Consider the following 23840-nt stretch of genomic DNA (forward strand, 5'->3'; position numbering starts at 1 on the left):
AAAATTTTCTATAGAAATAAAATTGTGACAAAATTTTCTAAAAAATAAAATTGTGACAAAATTTTTTATAGAAATAAAATTTTGACAAAATTCTCTATAGAAATAACATTTGGACAAACTCTTCTATAGAAATAAAGTTTTGACAAAATTTTTTATAGAAAAAAAAAATTTGACAAAATTCTCAAAATTTTCTATAGAAATAAAATTTTTTCAAAATTTTCGATAGAAATAAATTGTTGACAAAATGTTCGATAGAAAAAAATTTTGACACAATTCTCTATAGAAATAAAATTTGGACAAAATTTTCTATCGATATAAAATTTTGACAAAATTTTTTATAGATATAAAATTTTGACAAAATTTTTTATAAAAAAAAATTTGACAAAATTCTATATCGAAGTAACACATACCACAATTTTCTATAGAAATGAAATGTTGACAAGATTTTCTATATAAATAAAATTTTGACAAAATTTTCTATAGAAACAAAACTTTGACAAAATTTTTTATAGAAAAAAAAGTGTGACAACATTTTCGATAGAAATAAAATTTTGGCAAAATTGTCTATAGAAATAACAATTTTTGACAAAAATTTCTATAGAAATAAAATTTTTGAAAAAGTTTTGTATAGAAATAAAATTTTGAGAAAATGATCACAAAATAATAAATGAAATAATAAAATGAGACGTCTGTCCTAAAAGTATCCTTACTTCAATTCTCCTCTCCTTTGACTCGGAATCAGTACGAAAATCATTCGGGTAAAGAAAAAATCTTTGGAACCGGGCATGATTTTGTTCAGTGTGAGCTGTATGAAAATGCTCAAGCTGAAATTGGACGCATATTAGCTACACTTTATACAGGTACATAAATGTGTGTTTTTGTTATGTTTATGTAACCGGTTCTTTGCAAATGATCAGCAGTGTAGTATCAATTCTACAATTTGCTATTAAAAAGTTAACCTTAAATGTGAGGAAGCCTTTCATATACCATAGGAATCATTTTACAAAATCATCCCTTATTTTTCCCAATAGCCTTTACCTTTAGTCTCTTACTCTACAATATGACATGAAAAGGGAAATCTATTATTAATATAATGAAATTTTAAAATGCCTTTAGAGCAAGTTGCCATTTTCGATGCTGGACCCAGTATCATAGTCGTCGGCATCGTTGTCATCATAATCATAATCTTTTATGCACAAAAAACGGTAGGATTGGTTAGACATCAACCCAAGGAAAATGAAAGGACTCTTATTTTCCTAAAACAACGGAAGAAGTTTACAAGGAGTAACTTTCTGCAAGCATAAGGAATGCAAAGAGAATCTGACTGGTTGACTGAGGGGTGGTGATGTTGGTGGTCTCTTGAGTCGAAAACAATTGGAAAATTATACACTTGTGTTTGTGTTTTTTGACCTCCCCCTCTGACCAACCCCATAGAGACGGTCAGAGACCCTTCATATTTGTCCTTGCGTATGAATTTTATTTTTATTTCATTTTTTTTGCTTGTCGACATCTCACTCCAAATAATTTTCGGTAAAGAGGCTGGGTAGAAGGGCAATTTAAATGCCAACTTCCATCCTTCCTTTCTGCCCCCATCAAAAGATTTTATTGTTTCAAACGCTTTTTGCATATTAATGCACTTGTTCATGTTTTCATTTTTTTGTACATTTTGTTTGGGCTTTTTATTTTTTTTTGGCTTTATGTTTGTTGCTTTTAGGCGTAGGATATTTTTTTGTCATCTTTCAACTGGAGAAGGGGGTGGGTGTATATTTAAAACCCAGGGTAGGAAGCAATAAGAAATGCGTACATTTTGGAAAAATAATTTAACTTTTTTATTATGATGTCATTTGAATTTTTTTCTTTTGCTTATAGATGGTGTCCTTTTCGTTTGCTAAACATCTGTGTTGTTTGTTATATTTTTTATTCTTGAAATTTTTAAAATTTGATTACTTTTTATGGTCGTTTGAAAAAGTCAAAGTCAGTGGGTGTTTGGAATGGGCAAAAATTAGCATAAAAGGATACGCCTCCTTTGCTGGCATAAGAATTTTTTATTGTTATTGGGGATTTTATATGGGGTTATTAATAATGATAGATACCTTAGCTAAAAGGTGGAATTACAGGTTAAAAGCCGGGTATTAGGCATGTGTTCGAATTTGTCTGGATTTTTGTTTTAATAATTAAGGTAATGGGTCCATTAATAAAGGATGAATGAATGAATGGTGTGAATCGATTGATAATTGAAATTACATATACAATAAAAAGTAAGTAAGTGAAAAGTAAAAGAACAAAAAGTGGCAAACTTTTATATAAAATCAATTATAAACGGATAAAAGTTCTGCTCTCAAAAAAAATCGCTTCTCTAACATATGTTCCAAACATATTTTGCAGGAAGCACATATATTATTGGATACTGCCAAAACATTAATATATTTGTTTTATGTGAACATATTATATGTTTGGAAGCATTTTGAGCCCGAAAAAATTATATGCTTGGAAGAATTTTCCCCAAAGAATATTGTGCTCATTCCCTCACATAATTTTCACTTCCACGAAATTTTTTAGTTCTTGGCACCTTTTTCTGTAATACAAATAATGTTGATGAAATTATTAAATTTTATAAATGTTTAAATTTTACCTTTCACCTGGACGAAGAATCGAACCGAGGACCATACAGTTTGTAAGCCAACACACTATCCACTGGGCAACGTAGCTGTTATAGTCACCAGTAGACAATTATCGTTATAAGTTACATTTATATAGCATAGTTTGCAGCGCCCACGCGCTCATGCAAACGTAACGTTATTTAACAGAAACATACATTTGTTGTCCACGTGGAGCAGGGGTTAGCATGTCTGCCTTTCATGCAAAGGGTCGTGGGTTCAATCCCTGCTCCGACCGAACACCAATGTTTTTTTTAATGTACACGTTTATATTTATACTATATTAAATTTTTATAATGAAGCTTCGAAATGTGGGTTATTAATATATACAGTCAGAAAAGAGCAGTGCTAAACGAAATGGGCTGAGCTTTTGGATAAAATATTATTTTTTATTGCAAAAATAAAAATTTTGTAACAAAAAACTGTTTTCGGTATAAAAGTTTGAAATTTTGGAAGGAATTCAAAAACTATAACAAAGGAAGAACGTGGGGTCGAGTATAAACATACATAAATAATTTTATATTATACACATACATTTATTTGGGCGTGAACAGTTTTTTACTAGCATTTAACACCATTGCATTTAAAACTTATCGTATTTTTACTTAAAATAAACTTTTTCAATTGTTTTATGTTAGCTGCAAAACTCGAACTTAATGAGAAATGTCTATTCTCTTGGTTCCGAATGTCTATTCTCTTTACTCCGAATATTCATTCTAATATTCAAATTAAATAATATTTAGACTTAGGTATATCAAATTTTTGGCCTTATCATAAAACAGCTTTCCGAAACAACATACACAAACAGCACTCTTTTGATTCTCTCGCTGTGTTATGTTGATACTTTCGTCAATCCTCCCGGTTTCCATCTCTATTTCTCTATACTCTCTCTCTGTCGCTCTCTGAATAAAATATCACAACATATATATGTTTACTCGAAATTTGTAAATTCACACATATTATTTTTATGAAACATTCATGCCCCAAACATAATATATTCTAACATATTAATATATGTGTCCCAAACATTTAGTGTTAGTTTAGGAACATTAAATGTTTGTAAATATAACATGCTTGAATGCAAACATATATTAATTTAGAAATAGCTTCTAAACATATATGTGTTTAGTAAGAGAGTAAGAGAGGGGGGGGTGAGGGGGATCAACCCCCCCCCCCGAAATGAATGAATATTTTTATATAAATAAATATATATTTTTAGCTGCATAGAAAAATCTTATCGAAGATGTTGAAGAAAAGCTGGAGGTTTTATTTTGAAAAACGCTTACCTATAAAACTTGCACAAATCATAGAATACTAGTTGAAAAGTCCGTCAAACGACGGTCGAAAAAACAAATTGGTTTTGTTCTCGCACCACAAATTTCATTTTTGGAAAATGCATTTCTGCTTTTTATGTGTGTTTGTTGTTCTTTTTGTGAACATGACTCGCTTTGTTTGGCCATAGCAACAACAACGAAATAGCCAAACACACATGTGTAAATGAAATGGCGCAAAACCTGCGAAAAGAACCTGCCTAATTCAGCGATGGAAGCAATAAAGAGATATTTCCAAACATGCATATTCTTTTAAAAATTTTGGTCACTTTGCCAGTTACTCAGGGATGGAAAATACAATTTTTAAGAAAGTACAAAAAAGGTATTTTTTGAGCGGAAAGGTACTTTTTACTAAATTTCAACAAAAATTTCACTGGAAGATTATTGTCTAGAGACTGAATTTTAAAGAAAATAAAATGTTGACAAAATTTTCTATAGAAATAAAATTTTGCAAAAATTTCCTATAGAAATAAAATTTTTACAAAATTTTCTATAAAAATAAAATTTTGCAAAAATTCTATATAGAAATAAAATTTTGACAACATTTTCTACCGAAATAAAAAATCGATAATATAGAATCGCATTCTTTTTTCGACTAAAACTTTCTTGAAGTTCAATAAAATCCTGTTTTTGACTATGTCTTTTACAAAATCGAGATTTTCTTCCCACACTGAAAAAAATATTGTCGTGAGGTCAAAGATTTCATGTCTTTAAAATACGAATACAAATTTTGCTAAGCATAGAAGACGCATTTCTCTAAAATAAAGTTATTTTCCTTGTCCAAAAGTCGATAAACTTTTCAATGAAGTCGTATTGCACTTATAATTAAGTGATTTGACTTAAAAATGGGTATCTTAACATGAAAGAAAAAATTTATAGGCTAAGGTCAACTTGACTTTAATAATTCAGAAAAATTCTTTAAATTTAATGAAATTGTCTTTAAATTTGTTGCCTTTTTGCATCTTGACTACAAAGCAAAAAATCGTTCAAATATAGGACATGTTTTTCAAAACTTTATTTTAAAGAAGTTTTTTACTTCAAACATAGCATAATTTCTACTATAAGTGGAGTCCCAATTTGGAAAATAAAGTTGCCGTTAACTCGTTTTTACAGGACTTTTATAGCATATGAAGAAAAAAAGCTGAGAAAGCGAAAAATTAAAATTTGCTTCCTAGAAGCAAGTACACAAAACCTAAATTTAAAAGAGAATTGTGACTTAAAAGTATCCTTACTTGTATTCTCCGCTTCTTTGGCTCGGAATCAATACCAAATTTTTTAAAGTAAAGACAAAATCTTTGGGACCGAGTATGCTTTTTTTTCAGTGTATGCATAAATAAAATTTTCTACACATCAGATTATATGAATATTTTTTTTAACCCTTTCACTACCGAAATAAACCTAAGGATAAAAACTTTAATTTTTCTTCTGTTTTTACTAGTACTAACAGAATGTAAAACAAAAATTGTCATGCTGAGATCCTACCTCAATTACTTCAAGAGCTATATGAGCTTGTTCTGAAAATTTGATTCTTGAATTGTGACCAAATGGCCTTACGAAAAGAAGCGCTGTTTCGTCTATAATATTTTTCAAAGTGTGAGAAAAAATACAAAAAAGAACCCGAAAAAGTATCAGCTATAGTTTTTGTATAAATGTCAATTTACTAAAGACATAAAGTATAAAAATTTTCCCAAATTTTCTTATTTTTCGTTTATTGTTAAAGAAGTTTATAAAAATGTATTTTAGTGCCCACCAATATGGAAAATATTTATAGCTTAGTTAGATTAAAGCCTCTACTTTAAAGTAACATCGAGAAATAAATCGAAACTAAGTGGGAAAATAGAATTTGCTGTCTTTTTCGAATGTCCTTCTAAGTGGACATCGGTAGTGAAAGGGTTAAAGTTGAACCCCCCCCCCCCCCCCATTTAAAATCCTGGATACGGCCTTGGAAGTAAGCATTTGGCGCCTTAAAAATATATATACACAAAGAAAATTGCATTAAATTTTTTTTCTACAAGTGTATGCCTGAGGTGAAACATAATATGTTTTAACAATACAAACAATATTTTGTTTGGACCAATACTGAAAATATATATGCTTGAAGCAAAATGTGTTTGGGGCATATGTTACATAAGCGATTGTTTTTGAGGTTGTAGAGGGAATATCAAATATATGTTTAAGCGTTGAGGAATATCGTATGAAAATGTCATAAGATGCGATACCTAAATTCTGTTGATTTGTATTGCTATGGATGGTTATTGATCAAAATGGTATAATGGTCTTTTTTGATGAATAAGCTCCACAGTAAAACAAATCAACAGAATTTAGGTATCGAATCTTATGAAAGGTGACATTTCCATACTATACTATACGGGGGTTACATCAAAATAAACACTCACAAAAGTGAACCCTATATTTCAATAAAGCCGATTTCATGGAATTATTGCATTTTAAGAAAGTTTCCATGACTTTAATAATTGTTTGCGTACGATAGTAAAATGAACTAAAACAGTGGAAAAAATTATATACAAATGAAGCATGAAGATTAACTAAATTCTTATCTCCCACAAAATAGTTCAGAATTTCTTAAAATTTGTAAATTTTACCAAAATTGCGGCCATCTTGAACTTCGTATGACACTAAAGACATTTTTGCAATTTTGAACTACAATTTTTCCTTCAAACTACAATTTTTCTTTAATAATAATTTTGTCTAATAAATTTTCTTGAATTAATCGAAAATTATTTACTTATTTTTGTAAAATAGGCATGACATCTGCGTTGCTAATGCAGTTAATTAAAATTTTCTAAAATTAACTAAAATGTTCTTTCCTGGCGGGGTCACTGTTTTTTCAGTGAAGACTAATATTAATAATATTTAGGGTCCTCTATATGTAAAAAAAAACAATGCGGGTATTTTGGAAGTGGTGGAAGTCAAATCGGAAGATTGTTCTATAACGGAGTCATGGTCGATATAAACTACATTTGGAACACGGATCTGACAGCACAAGATTTTAAACTTCAAGCAAATAGAATAAAAACAAAAAAAAAAAACAATCGCCCAAAATTATTAAGTACAACAAGTATATACGGCCGTAAGTTCCGCCAGGCCGAATCTTATGTACCCTCCACCATGGATTGCATAGAAACTTCTACTAAAGACTGTCATCTACAATCGAATTACTTGGGTTGTGGTATCTTAAAACTTCTTAACATCGTTTTCTAAATTGTGAGGTAAGTCTACAAATAATTACGAATCGATATGGACTTTTGCGCGGTACGTAGAGAGCCAGAATTAAATTATTTAGCCCCCCATTATACAATTATGAACTTGATATGGACCAATTTTTGTGTGATTGGGGATCGATTTATCTGAGGGCTATATATAATTATAGACGGATATGGACCTAGTTAGGCATGGTTGTTAACGGCCATATACTAGCACAATGTACCAAATTTCAACTGACTCGGATGAAATTTGCTCCTCCAAGAGGCTCCAAAACCAAATCTCGGGATCGGTTTATATGGGGGCTATATATGATTATGGCCTGATATGGACCACTTTTGGCATGGTTGTTAAATATCATATACTACCAACACGTACCAAATTTCAACCAGATCGGATGAATTTTGCTTCTCCAAACGGCACCAGAGGTCAAATCTGGGGATCGGTTTATATGGGGGCTATATATAATTATGGACTGATATGAACCAATTCCTGCATGGGTTTTAGAGACCATATACCAACATCACGTACCAAATTTCAACCGAATCGGATGAATTTTGCTCTTCCAAGGGTCTCCGGAGGTCAAATCTGGGGATCGGTTTATATGGGGCCTATATATAATTATTGACCGATTTCGACCAATTTTTGTATAGGTGTTTGAGGCCATATATTAACACCACGTTCCAAATTTCAACTCAATCAGATGAATTTTGGTCTTACAAGAGGCTTCGGAGGTCAAATCTTGTGGTCGGTTTATAAGGGGGCTATATATAATTATGGACCGATGTGGACCATTTTTTGCATGGTCATTAGAGACCATATACTAATACCATGTACCAAATTTCAGACGGATCGGATGAAATTTGCTTCTCTTAGAGGCTCCGCAAGCCAAATCGGGGGATCAATTTATATGGGGGCTATATATTATTATGGACCGATGTGGACCAATTTTTGCATGGTTGTTAGAGATCATATGCTGACACCATGTACCAAATTTCAACTGGATCGGATGAAATTTGCTTCTCTTAGAGGCTCCGCAAGCCAACTCGCGGGATCGGTTTATATGGGGGCTGTATGTAATTATGGACCGATGTGGACCAATTTTTGCACGGTTGTTAGAGACCATATACTAACACCATGTACCAAATTTTAGCCGGATCGGATGAAATTTGCTTCTCTTAGAGCAATCGCATGCCAAATTTGGGGGTCCGTTTATATGGGGGCTATACGTAAAAGTGGACCGATATGGCCCATTTGCAATACTATCCGACCTACATCAATAACAACTACTTGTGCCAAGTTTCAAGTCGATAGCTTGTTTCGTTCGGAAGTTAGCGTGATTTCAACAGACGGACGGACATGCTCGGGTCGACTCAGAATTTTACCACGACCCAGAATATATATACTTTATGGGGTCTTAGAGCAATATTTCGATGTGTTACAAACGGAATGACAAAGTTAATATACCCCCATCCGATGGTGGAGGGTATAAGAATGTGGTTTCCATGCCCTCAAATCGGCAGATCGGCCTATAAGAGGACTATATCAAAGTCGAGAGGGCTGTATAAAAACATGGACCAATACCACATTTAGCACAAATGTTAACTGACTTAAAATATCTCTACGTATTACTATTATAACTGTATTGTTAAAAATTGCGGCTTCCATATCCTTAAAAAGTCAAATCGGGAGATATATTTTTGAGGGAGTTTTAAATATAAAAACCCGGAAAAAGTGTCTTCGAAACTAAAGGAAAAAATTTTCATCAATTTAGTTTAGCCATTTTATTTCCACTCAGTTAATATTTTGTGTGAAATAATAAAATTTACTTGTTTCAGTAAAAAATCCTAAACTGAAAGCAGTTAGGAATAGTTCATTAACTAGAATAAGGCATGGAATTTAACTAACACTGTTTTCTTCGCTGGGTATAAGAATTTACTACTGAACAAGAACATTTTATTGACTGATAACAAAGCATTCGTAAAAATAAACAAAAACCGAACTAAAACCAAGTTTCCTCAAATTTAGTAAGATTTCTTATAAAATGATAATTCTGACTTCCTTTATTATAGAAAGCTTATCATACATACAAATAACACTTGGCATAGAAAAATATTTTAGTTCATTCGTACTAAGAAGTATTCAATCCTTTCAAAACTTAAGGAAACACACTTGTTAGAATGTAGGAAAATTTCCTACATTTCTTTTATCTACCTGTAATCGATACCTGCCTTTGATGTAATCGATATGTTTGCGCGTGGGTTGTTTTTTTAGTTGGAATCGCGTTGTTATGGTATACGGAGAGATTGTTAAAAAATAATATAGTAAAATAATATTATAGAAACAAATAAAATATATAAAATATTTGTTATTTTAAATTAGTGAGAAAAATGTTCGTTTTTTGAAAATTGGTTTATAAAAAAGAAAACACCAGCAGAATAACAACCCCTTCATTCGACTTCATTTTCGAATCTTCAAATATCAGGTAATATTCAGTGACGCTAACCTTTTGTGAAAAATTGGTTTTGAATTTTTTTGTTTATATTTGTAAAAGGTGGACAAAATTGCTAGGCAGCAAATTATTCAAAGTGAAAGGTACTACAAGAAGAAAAAATGTGTTTTGATATTTCAAGGCCAGGTGCTGTTGATTCTAAATAAATATATTTAGGGCCAGTTTCTCAATGTCTCGTTATTATTTATCGTGTCGATAAAACAGCTGATCCCATACAAAAATTTTACTAACCGGAGGTCTATCCACCGGTTAAAATTAATCGGAGGATGAGAAACTGGCCATTAATATATTAATAAAAACATGCCTTTTATTGAAGAAAAAATTGCTTATATAAATACATAAAATTGTATTGGAAGGTAAGCAGATCTAAATTTGAAGTAAAAGGTTTGCCACCAATATGTAAGATTTGTCCAAATGAATGAAAAAAGTTCAATAAAATCATTCCATATATGATTTCAATTCAGTTAATTTTTTTTCATTCTGTAGTATAGTGGTACATAAATATACGAAAATGTTAACTAATATACGGAATGCATTCTACCTAATTTCTACGAAAATCACATCATTCAAACAAATAAAAATGTCTTTGGCGCTATACGAAGTTCAACTTTCTTCACAATTAGTTCATTTTAACTTAAAGAAGGGGTCACTTTTTTCTGGGTGTAGGCTTTATAAATTGGAAATTTGGATACAGATCCCATTTATTGAATTTTCGCTCTCTTTTTTCGATATATCAGAAAAGGTATTCATATACTAATAAATATCAGTTTAAAAAAATCCAAATTATAGCGGATGTTTAAAAGCAATTAATATTTTCTTAATAAAAAAAAAATTCAAGTCATGATGCAAAATCAGTATTAGCCTATGTTTGAATCTTTTTCATCTTTAATTCAAAGATTCTATATCTCAGTTAATTTAGATATGTTTTCTTCAATTCTTAGTAAAAAATATGGTTCTTTACTTTAAGGGAAATTTTCCTTACTTCAAAGACATGCGACTTGAATGTAGATACACAAATTTCGTAGATTCTTGTTCTAAAGTTAAAGAAAACAATTCTTAAAACAAGGATTTTAAGCTTTCTTCCTAATAGAATTTCTTTATTTCAAAGAAATTTGTCCTTAAAATGCGTATCCTAAATTTTAGGTTGCACACTCTTTTATATTAGGTTAATCTTTTTTTCAATGTAGAAACCGTAGTTTTCGTTCCATTTGCCTGCAATTGGAAATCCATAGTTAATTTAGGACCACAAATGATTGTGCCGAATATGGTGTGTATCGGTCCATTAGACTTCGTGGGATTCTAGAAACAGTACCTTCTATGCGATTTGTCGTAAATTGGAAATTTAGAGGTATTTTAGGACAACAAAGAGCTGTGTCGAATATACACCCAGAAAAAAGTGACCCCTTCTTTAAGTTAAAATGAACTCATTGTGAAGAAAGTTGAACTTCGTATAGCGCCAAAGACATTTTTATTTGTTTGAATGATGTGATTTTCGTAGAAATTAGGTAGAATGCATTCCGTATATTAGTTAACATTTTCCTATATTTATGTACCACTATACTACAGAATGAAAAAATTTAACTGAATTGAATTCATATATGGAATGATTTTATTGAACTTTTTTTCATTCATTTGGACAAATCTTACATATTTGTGATAAACCTTTTACTTCAAATTTAGATCTGCTTACCTTACCTTAAATACAATTTTATGTATTTATATAAGCAATTTTTTTTCTTCAATAAAAGACATGTTTTATTAATATATTAAATATATTTATTTAGAATCAACAGCATCGACTGGCCTTGAAATATTAAAACACATTTTTTCTTCTTGTAGTACCTTTCACTTTGAATAATTTGCTGCCAAGCAATTTTGTCCACCTTTTACAATTTCAATACCTACAAATATAAACAAAAAAATCCAAAACCAATTTTTTCACAAAATGGTAGCGTCACTGAATATTACCTGATAATAGAAGATTCCAAAATGAAGTCGAATGAAGGGGTTGTTATTCTGCTGGTGTTTTCTTTTTATAAATTTTCAAAAAACGAACATTTTTCTCACTAATTTAAAATAACAAATATTTTATATATTTTATTTGTTTTTTATAATATTATTTACTATATTATTTTTTAACAATCTCTCCGTATACCATAACAACGCGATTCCAACTAAAAAAACAACCCACGCGCAAACATATCGATTACATCAAAGACAGGTATCGATTACAGGTAGATAAAAGAAATGTAGGAAATTTTCCTATATTCTAACAAGTGTGTTTCCTTAAGTTTTGAAAGGATTGAATACTATGCCAAGTGTTATTCGTATGTATGATAAGCTTTCTATAATAAAGGAAGTCAGAATTATCATTTTATAAGAAATCTTACTAAATTTGAGGAAACTTGGTTTTAGTTCGGTTTTTGTTTATTTTTACGAATGCTTTGTTATCAGTGAATAAAATTTTCTTGTTCAGTAGTAAATTCTTATACCCAGCGAAGAAAACAGTATTAGTAAAATTCCATGCCCTATTCTAGTTTATGAACTATTCCTAACTGCTTTCAGTTTAGGATTTTTTTACTGAAACAAGTAAATTTTATTATTTCACACAAAATATTAACTGAGTGGAAATAAAATGGCTAAACTAAATTGATGAACATTTTTTCCTTTAGTTTCGAAGACACTTTTTTCTGGGTGTAGTTTTTATCGGCTCATTTTGTGGTAAAGCCTTCATAAATGCCGATCTCCCGATTTTTCATCCTGAGGGGATAGAAGGCATTTTATGAACTAAACGTGGGGATAACGTTCAATGCCCGTACACATAAGTCCAATATGAACTAACAAAAAAGAAAATTTCCGTACGATTCCCAAAAATAGTAAGAATGAACTACAGTATGGTTAAAATGGTCATGATTTGGAGCCAATGATTTTCTTCTTTACTTTTCGTTAATTTTTTCTTCGATGAGAGAGTGAAATTTCGTGAACTGCAGTTAAAAATTACACCAGGGCATTAAATTTTCCTGGTTTTAACAACGCTTTGTAGGAATCTCAAAATGTGGAGTACAATTTAGTTCAATTTTCGCATAAACTTTAAATTTAACTTCGGGAAGCGTACTATCTTCGTGAGGTACCTTATTTATTTAAATCCAGGGATCCGGAGCGGAGCAAGTCCTTTTTTTGCCGGAGCGGGAGCGGAGCGGGAGCGGCATTTCTAAAATCCGGAGCGGAGCGGTTTCCAAATGAAAAACCGCTCCGATCCGAATAAAATATTACTTGAATGAAATGTGTAACTTTGAAATTACACTGTGTAGGTAATTTCAAATTTAGCTAGTACTTAGCGTAGTGTGAGTAAACGTTTAAAATGTACGATATGTATTTTTGTACGTACGTACATTGGGGAAAACACAACGTGTTTTTAGTAATTGTTTTCAAAAACGGCAAATGTCAAAATATATCTAGTATGTGTTGTAAAAGTAACAACAGTACTTTCGATCAATTTCATCCCGTATTACTACAAAGATGTTTGTAATGAACGTCAAATAAATGCAATTAAACGATCTTATTTATATTTAATTTTTTAGTTTTCTACACTGAAAAAAATATTGTCGTGAAGTCAAAGATTCCATGTCCTTAGAATAAGAATGCAAATTTTGCTTAACATGGAAGACGCATTTCTCTAAAATAAAGTTTTTTTCTTGTCCAAAAGGCAATAAACTTCTGAATGGAGTTGTAATGTCCTTATAATTAAGTGATTTTACTTAAAAATGTGTATCATAAAATGAAAGATAAAATTTTTGAGGTAAGGTCAACGTGACTTTAATAATTAAGAAAAATTCTTTAAAATTAATAAAATTGTCTTTAAATTTGTTTCCTTTTTGCATCTCAAAAAATCGTTAAAAAATAAGACATGTTTTTCAACACTTTATTTTAAAGACGCTTTTTACTTGAAACATAGCTCTACTGGAAGTCGAGTCTTAATATGGAAAAAAATAACTCGTTAACTCGTTTTTAAAGGATTTTGATAACAACTGACGAAAAAAATCTAAAAAAATGAAAAATTAACATTTGCTTCCTAGAAGCAAGTACATAACCCCCAAATTTAAAAGATAATTACGTCTTTAAAGTATCCTTACTTGTATTCTCCGCTTCTTTGGCTCGGAATTAATACCCAAACTGTTAAAGTAAAGACAAAATCTTTGGAACCGGGCATGCTTTTTTTCAGTGTAAGGACATTCATATTTGCTTTACTATTGTACTATATCCTAGCATTCTCTTATTTCTGATATTAGTTCTCGAAAATTTAATTAAAATTATGGATAGTTTCAATTTTGGTTGAAAAATGTGCGCATATACATTTATTATACAATAAAGGGGAAAAAAGCGAAATTAGGTAACACTAGATCTGAGTAAGAATATTCGTAGGTATACCACGGACTGATGTCGATGGAGGTTGTTGCAAACATAAACATACACACACACATTACAAATATAACAAAACCTCTTCTCTACGTCTGTTGCAAGACAAAAAAAACTTTCGGAGAGTAGTTACTTCTACTCTGTGTATAGACTATCAATTCCAAGCGTTGCCTTTTTGGTCCGATCGGACCAAAATTGGTCCAAAAGATTTCTAATTTTTAAACTTGGTCCGATGGTCGGACCAAACAGAATTTGGTCCATTTTGGTCCATTTTCATAAATTTGGTTTCTATCACATATTAAATAGTAGATGGTGCACCGCAAAAAATATTGTCGGGAGGCCAAATATTTCACATGCTTAATATACGAATTTCGCTTAGAATAGAAGACGTATTTCTCTGAAAAAAAAGTTTTTCCTTATCTAAAAGTCTCTAAACTTTTCAATGAAGTCTGTTTATCCTTATAGGTAAGTTATTCGACATAAAAATGTGTATCCTAACATGAGTGCAAATTTCGTTTTAATGAAGTCAAAATGGATTTAATATTTCTGAAAAAATCTTCAAAATTAATAAAATGTTTCAACACATTGTTTTAAAGTCATTATACCCTAAACCACATAGTGATTAGGGTATAATAAGTTTGATCTGCCAAAAAATGTGCCTACAAGAAATATTGATTTTAGACCCCATAAAATATATACCGATCGACTCAGAATCACCTCCTGAGTCGATCTAGCGCTTGGCGTCCGTCCATCCGTCCGTCTGTCCATGTATTTGTTGTTCACAGGATTTCGGTCGCAATTATTAACCGATTTTGATGAAATTTAGTACAGGGCACAAGGACGAACGTTATTGAATTTGGAAGAAATCGGATCAAATTTAGATATATGTATTGCCCGATTTCGACAAATGGGGTCACGTTGTACTTTTTTTACTAACCGATCGTCGTCAAATTTAGCACAAAATAATCTTCTGTATCACCCTTTAAGTCTGAAAATTTCATCGAAATCGGTTCAGATTTAGATATAGGTCCCATATATATGTATCGCCCGATTTTGTCAAATTAGGTCATAAAACCCTTATTTATCAACCGATCTTACTCAAAGTTGGCGAAATGTAATCTTCTATAGCACTAACTATATGTGCAAAAAATCATCGAAATCGGTTCAGATTTAGCTATAGCTCCCATATATGTACCGCCCGATTTTTCTAAATAAAATAAAACTCAATTGAACAAATAATACAATGTTTGTACTATAATTTTCTCGAAGAGGAGCGGAGCGGAGCGTGGAGCGGAGCGATTTTTTTTTTCTCGGAGCGGAGCGGTTTTTTTTCTCCGGAGCGGGAGCGGAGCGGAGCGAAAAAAATGGACCGCTCCGGATCCCTGTTTAAATCCACCTGCAATTCTATATATTTTCAAGTAATCCCCCACGACGAGGGATTTTCAGAGGAATATTTTATGATGTTTTGTAAATTTTTCATCCTAAAATTGAGGTTGCGTAATCTTTAATATCACGTAAATATTTTTTTCAGTGTAGGGTCGTTTAAGTTAAACTTACTGGTATTATGGAATTTATTCACATGTACGTTGTGCAATTGTTTGAGTGCGAGGAAAGGTATATCAGCTTTGCCTAACTCAGCGACGTTTTTTTAGACTAAATACCAATTTTATTTTATCTATTTCCTATTATACAGAGAATAAAAAATTAATATTTACACAAACATGGAAAAGAAAAATTACAATCACATTAAATATACAACGAGACAATCAGATTAATATACAAACATAGAATAACCAAAAAAAGAATGTCCTTAACGCATCATCATCAGGACCATGTAGAAAACAAGTCAGCAATAGACCCAAGTAAATGACTTCACCATGATTTGAAGCAAATGGTCAGTACAAGGAAGTTCATAGCGTTTGCAGCCATTTCAGTGGGGGCTTTTACATACTCGCATCTATCTTTGTTGTCTGATATAAAGCAATGTTGGTGGTGGGGTTCAGAAGATAATTTACGCCATAATACTTTCGAACGTTATTTTAATCTTTTCAAATGTACAATTGCCGTTTGAATAACTGAATAGATGTTGGGCGAAGGTGGAATGCTGACAAACAGGGGATTTGTTCTTTCTATCTATGACCATATAAATTTTAGTATCAGCACAAATGATATGTATTTTTGAAAAATGTTGCCAGTGGACATTTATTTACTGTGGTCACGATTCATTTTCATGAGGTTAAAAAAACGATGTGGGGCAAACGTTATATTATCTGATCGGAAATCGAATTTGGTTTCCGCAGCAAGAGAGAATGAAAATGGGCGCTGGACCAAAACTCAACAATAAACTTTATGGGTCTGTCCTAAGTGGAAAGCAAGAAAAATCCGAATTTCTTAGATAGAGAGCAGAAACTTCGAACTAAGAACAATTCCAATATTTAATGTAGGTGTATGATGTTCTGTATTCCCCTGCTATTTTATTTAACTAAACCGTATTACAAACGCTGACATCACGCCGATATAATAAGTAAATATTTTTCGACAAATTCAAGAAAATTTATTAGACATAATTATTTTTTTTTTCACTTGTTAAATAATATTTTGTAGTTTGAAGGAAAAAAATTGGAGTTCAAAATTACAAGAATGTCTTTAGTGACATACGAAGTTTAAATGGGCGCATTTGTAGTAAAATTTACAAATTTAAAGAAATAATTAGCTATTTTGTGAGAAGTACGGATTTAGTAAATTTTTGTGCTCGATTTGTGTATAAAGGGTGATACGGTCAATATAAACTTGACGTATTTCTTTCAATTTTACATTTAAAAAACCTGAACACCCCTCATTTTGAAGGTGTGTGTGTGTAGAATGTTGCTCCTATTTTGATTTTGGAATTCACTCTTCAGTTGTCAAAATGCCGTCCAAGCAAGAAGAGCAGCGTATCAAAATTTTGCTCGCGCATCGCGAAAATCCGAGCTACTCGCACGCAAAGCTGGCAAAATCGCTAAAAGTTGCTAAATCAACCGTTACCAATGTAATTAAAGTGTTTGTGGAACGTTTGTCGACAGCCAGGAAGTCTGGATCGGGGGGAAATCGAAAACCGGAAGCCGCTGAGACGACAAAGAGAGTTGCCGGTAGTTTCAAGCGAAACCCTAACCTCTCTCTCCGAGATGCCGCAAATAAGCTGGGTGTATCGTCTACAACCGTGCATCGAGCCAAAAAACGAGCCGGACTATCGACTTACAAGAAGGTAGTGACTCCAAATCGCGATGATAAACAAAATACGACGGCCAAAGCGCGATCCTGGAGGCTGTACACGACGATGCTGACGAAGTTTGACTGCGTGGTAATGGACGACGAAACCTACGTCAAAGCCGACTACAAGCAGCTTCCGGGACAGGAGTTTTATACGGCAAAAGGAAGGGAAAACGTAGCAGATATTCTCAAGCACATAAAACTGTCAAAGTTCGCAAAGAAATATCTGGTTTGGCAAGCCATCTGTACCTGTGGCTTGAAAAGCAGCATTTTCATAGCTTCCGGGAGTGTCAACCAAGAAATTTACGTGAAAGAGTGTTTCAATAAACGTCTGCTGCCTTTCCTGAAGAAACACGGTTGTTCCGTACTGTTTTGGCCGGATTTGGCATCTTGCCATTACGGTAAAAAGGCCATGGTGTGGTACGCCGCTAACAACGTGCAGGTGGTTCCCAAGGACAAGAACCCTCCCAACACGCCAGAGCTCCGCCCAATTGAGAAGTACTGGGCTATTGTCAAGCGGAACCTAAAGAAGATCAAAAAAACTGCTAAGGACGAGCAGCAGTTCAAGGCAAACTGGCTTTCTGCGGCGAAGAAGGTGGACAAGGTGACTGTACAAAATCTGATGGCAGGTGTCAAGCGTGAGGCCCGGCAATTCGGATTTGGAAAAGCGAAAGCCTAACTGAATATTTTTCCTGAATTTTATACTAATTGAACTTGAAAAAGAAATTTAATTTGATTTTTTAAATAAACGATTTCACCGATTTACATGCGTTTTCCCTTGACCAAATTTTGACCGTATCACCCTTTAATTTTTTCCTAACATTTTTAAAAAATTATTAGAGTAAAGGAAGCTTTCTCAAAATATAAATATTCCATGAACTAAAATTAAGTTGGCTTTAGTGAAATAGAGGGTCCACTTTTTTTTGAGTGTAGGTGATCAGAAGTTAATGTGATCTTCGGATTGCGGTTGATCGGTTGTTTTGTTGGTTTCCAGGTGGTCGATAGTTGATCAGAATATCGGTTCGTAGATCATCGGGGAACTGATGTCTTTACTAATTGTGAGTTGAAGAACCCTTCAGTTTACAGATAATCGAGTGTTGGTTGGATTTCCAACTATTTCTTGTCTCAATATTTGGTTGTTTTTGGTCCGAAGTTCTCAGTAGGACTGTAAATCGAAAGGTCGTAATAGAATCATGAAGATCTCAACTGAACCCTAGGCAAGCAGGTTTACTAGGTTCAGAGGCCGAATTATCGATACACAAAGCTCAAGTGTCACTGAAGGGGAACCATATGCTCGAAGGGCTTTATAAGCCCGACCTGGATTCCCTGTCTCATGTCGGCCGACATACACATAAGCCAGTGTTCGGCTTGTTGTGCTCTCTCACTTCTTTCTTCTGTCGTACGCTTCTTTTATTTCAGGACCGCTGTGCCCTTAATGAATTCGATAATTCCCTTTGACCCCTGGACCAGGTCACAAATCGTCTCTTCACCGATATGTTTAACTTTTGGCCTACTGGCCTTTTTGCATCGCAGTTATTTAATACTTGCTCGTAAGCTAGACATATCGCGAGAACTAATACTGCAAAGAGCCAAGAAGTTGCTTCGCTTGCACGAAAGTGGCCATTCCAAATTGAGCAGTTTGTGAACAAACAAAATAAACGGGTTTACTTGCCAATGGGGTCAATTAAAAATGTACACCTTCGATTGGCCATCAGAACTCAAGCATCGCCGATGGTTATGGCGTAGGTGGCTGTAAGGATTAGATTTGTTTTTATAGCCTCCATCACAGGATGGGAGTATTTTGGGTCGTGGTGAAATTCTAGTCGATCTAGCGATATTCGTCCGTCCGCCCGTCTCCACCATAACTGAAAGAAACAAACTATCGTCTTGGTAGAAGTAGTTGTAAGTGATATTGGTAGTGGCCTGCTATAGAGCAACTAAAACTTGGTCAGAACGGTTTCAAGAAAAAACAAGTATATACGGCCGTAAGTTCGGCCAAGCCGAAGCTTATGTACCCTCCACCATGGATTGCGTAGAAACTTCTACAGAAGACCGTCATCCACAATCGAATTACTTGGGTTGCGGTAACACTTGCCGATGGCGAGGTATCTTAAAACTTTCTAACACCGTAATATATACCACATAGTCCATATGTGGTATATACTAAATTAAAAAGGCCGATTAAATATGTGTATAATTAAGTTTAAAGTTTCTATAGAAATAAAATTTTGACAAAATAAAATTTTGACAACATTTTCTATTCAAGTAAAATTTGGAAAAAATTTTCTATAGAAATAAAATTTGGAAAAATTTTTCTATAGAAATAAAATTTGGAAAAAATTTTCTATAGAAATAAAATTTTGACAAAATTTTCTATAGAAATAAAATTTTGACAAAATTTTCTATAGAAATAAAATTTTGAAAAAAATTTTTTATAGAAATAAAATTTTGACAAAATTTTCTATAGAAATAAAATTTTGGTAGATTATTTTTGGCTCGAGTGGCAATCATGATTATGAACCGATATGAACCAATTTTTGTGTGATTGGGGATCGGCTATAGACCGATACGGATCAATTTTGGCATGGTTATTAGCGGCCTTATACTAACACCACGTTGCAAATTTCAACCGGATCGGATGAATTTTGCTCCTCCAAGAGGCTCCGGAGGTCAAATCTGGAGAATGTTTTATATGGGGGCTATATATAATTATGGACCGATATGGACCAATTCTGGCACGGTTGTTAAAGATCATATACTAACACCATGTTCCAAATTACAACCGGATTGGATGAAATTTGCTTCTCTTGGAGACTTCGCAAGCCAAATCTGGGGATCGGTTTATATGGGGGCTATATATAATTATGAACCGATATGGACCAATTTTTGCATGGTTGTTAGAGACCATATACCAATATCATGTACCAAATTCCAGCCGGATCGGATGAAATTTGCTTCTCTTTGAGGCTCCGCAACCCAAATCTGGGGATCGGTTTATATGGGCGCCATATATAATTATGGACCGATGTGGACCAATTTTCGCATGATTGTTAGATACCATATACCAACACCATGTACCAAATTTCAGCCGGATCGGATGAAATATGCTTCTGTTAGAGGCTCCACAAGCCAAATCTGAGGGTCCCTTTACATGGGGGCTATACGTAAAAGTGGACCGATATGGCCCATTTTCAATACCATCCGACCTACATCGATAACAACTACTTGTGCCAAGTTTCAAGTCGATAGCTTGTTTCGTTCGGAAGTTAGCGTGATTTCAACAGACGGACGGACAGACGGACGGACGGACATGCTTAGATCGACTCAGAATTTCACCACGACCCAGAATATATATACTTTATGGGGTCTTAGAACAATATTTCGATGTGTTACAAACGGAATGACAAAGTTAATATACCCCTATCCTATGATGGAGGGTATAAAAAAAAAAGAACAGAACTTAACTTACTTACAGGCGGCGATTCTTATCCAATCACATATTCCAGTACTTCAAAACCACTGTATGCTTTAAACTTCCCGTTCTAACATTCTTCGCACTTGTATACTTTTGTATAATCAGTTACAAAAAAAAAAAAAAACAAAGCATTCAAGTGTATGTATAATGAATGTCTCTGTATTAGTGGATTATAAACACATGTGTATATGCGGAAACAAGTTAACTGAAGAAGGTCTTATCCTTTCGCATTTTACGCTCTTCAACACATACACATACTCAACGACGACAGAGAATTATACGATAGGGTTGACCTCAAACAGCAATTGACCGTGTTAAAGGCTCATATGTCCAGAGAGGATGATGTCCACGATAACCACCAGCGAATACCTCGCACCTTCAGACCTTCTTCGCTGGCCACTTCTCTCTGGCCACTTCCCCAAAGTGTTTGTTCCTAACACGCAAAGCATTTGAGTCGATAAAAAATAACTTCAGCACACATTACATTTTTTATGTTTTATAATTTTCTCTTTTATCCTTACACGGATATTTTTTTCTTACCATTGGAAGGCTTTCCTGTATCCCCAACGTATATGGCCACATTACATTAAAAGGCGTTTATGAGTGTGGGTGGGGAGGGGGCCGTAGTCCATCTTACTGGTCAGCTAAAAATGGCTTGGAGTTGGGTCTGTATGGAACGTTAGCTTCATCCTAATGCGATTGATTGCATTAAGATATACGAATTGTACAAAAACAAGAATGGAGGAAAAAACGACTCTGACAAGGAAATTTCCGAGACATTTGTTATGGTACATAGAAGGGACAACGCATGAGTAGCGCGTATATGAAAAATGAGTGGACATTTATAAATGCGGACATTTTATCTGGAGCCGTTTGGGGAAATGTGTCGTTTTCTCACTGTCTGACACCTGCTAAAAAAAAGGGTTTCGCAGAGGGTCCTTTTAAAAGGCACCATCATTCATTCTTGATGGTCGAAGAATCATAGCTAAAATATATCAATGTAGAGTTTTTAATTTTTTTGTGAGGAAAATTTACTTTACTCGAAATAAGGTTGATTAAAAATTGGTATTTTAATGAGAGAGAATACGAGGAAGTTTTTGGAGGGTATATACCTACCCTGGTTCTATACTCTAAACCAATCTCAGCTGCAGATTTGTTTGGATGAATTTCGTGTAAATATGGAAATATTGAGGATAACGCCTTCAATGTTTTGTACTATCATTAGATCAAGTAATTTAGTAACTACACGCAAAGAAAAAAACGTTTGGAAAACGTTTACCGAAAACGTTTTTCTTTTGTTACAGTTTTTTGAATTGCTTCGAAAAGTATATACTTTTATCACCAAAAAAATTCGTTTGTTACAAAGAGTTAATTTTTTTAATATAAAAAGTTATTTTTGAACCAACAACACAGTCCATGTCGTTTATATCAAACACTGTTCTTTTCTGACTTTAGTTTTTTAATTAGACACATTTTACAGTTCAAAATTTAATATACTACAATGTAATGTTGAACATTTTTTCGGATTCTTCCTAACATATCTGGAATATATGTCAAAAAAAAAAAAAAACAAACAAAAAAAAAACTTTGGTCGAAGCAGGGATCGAACCCACGACCCTTGGCATGCAAGTCAGACGTAGCAACCACTGCTCCATGGTGCCCAACTAAATGTATTTTTCTGTGAAATAAACTTTGTTTAGTCGGCTCGTGGGCGCCGCAAGCTATGCTATATAAATATAACTTATATATTTAATTGTCTATTGATGACAATAACGTCTACATAGCTCAGTGGATAGTGTCTTGGCTTACAAATTGCATGGTCCGCGGTTCGATTCTCCGTCCAGGCGAAAGGTAAAAAAAATTTATAAAATCGTATAATTTCTTCTACATTGTTTGTATTACAGAAAAAGGTGCTAAGAACTAAAAAACTTCGTGGAAGTGAGAAAGATGTGAGGGAAAATGCAATTAGCCAGAAAAAAAATTTTTTTGAGTTAGTCTTTATGAAATTGTTTTTACATCCTGGAAAAGAATAAACGTTTATTACAAAAAGTATATACTTTTCTTCCAAATACACTTACTTTCAACGAAAAGCAAATGAGAAACGAACTTTGTTTGTCTAAAATTTCGTTTGGGAGGAAAGAATTATTTTTTTGCGTGTAGAAATTAACAAGCTTTCGGATGTAACTTTGCCCGCTGGGGAATAGAATTACATGAAAAAAATCTATTAAATCGCTATTATGCAGCAAAAAATGGAGCACTATTTCAGCAGGATTGTAAGTACCAACTGCTTAAAAAACAACCAAATCAGCGCTGATTTTTGTGGGTGATGTCCCGATTTAGAGTAGCTTCTACATAGCGCTGATATAATTGCTCATTTTAATAGAAATATTGCTTAGAAGTGATATATAATCTTGAGTATAGCATTGTTGGCGTGAAGGAAAACAGCACTACCTTTCATGCATCTATACTGCATCAATTGGTTGCAATAACGTAAACGAATGATCATAAACTAGTTTGATTACCCGTTTACGTTATTGCCACCGATTCATGCAGTGTGGATGCAATGCCTACTTTATTGTATACCAAAAATCGCAACTAAACTCTATAAACTATAAAGCAAACAAAAAGAAAATATATATATAATATTGAGTTGACGCAATCTGAGTGCAATGGTGCTGAGTCTAATTGAAATGTCCATGGTCTGCGACTGAAATGTTTGTCAGTCCAAAGGTTCAATACAGGCTTTAGGACACTTTCCCGATAATATTCAGCATTCATTTTGACCGCAGGGAGGATGAATACGAGCGAGAAGGAGCAAATTTCCAGCTGACCTCTTTGCCATGTAAAACCTATCATTATGTTTGTTCTCAAACTGTTCAATATGGAATAGCTTATCATGAGAGAATACCATGTTCGGTACTGGACACTTCTTACAAGCGAAGAAACTCCTTGGCATGTATTGCTCCCGGGAGCCACCG

The sequence above is a fragment of the Haematobia irritans genome, chromosome 2, assembly GCF_050003625.1.
Source record: "Haematobia irritans isolate KBUSLIRL chromosome 2, ASM5000362v1, whole genome shotgun sequence".
Classification (NCBI taxonomy): domain Eukaryota; kingdom Metazoa; phylum Arthropoda; class Insecta; order Diptera; family Muscidae; genus Haematobia; species Haematobia irritans.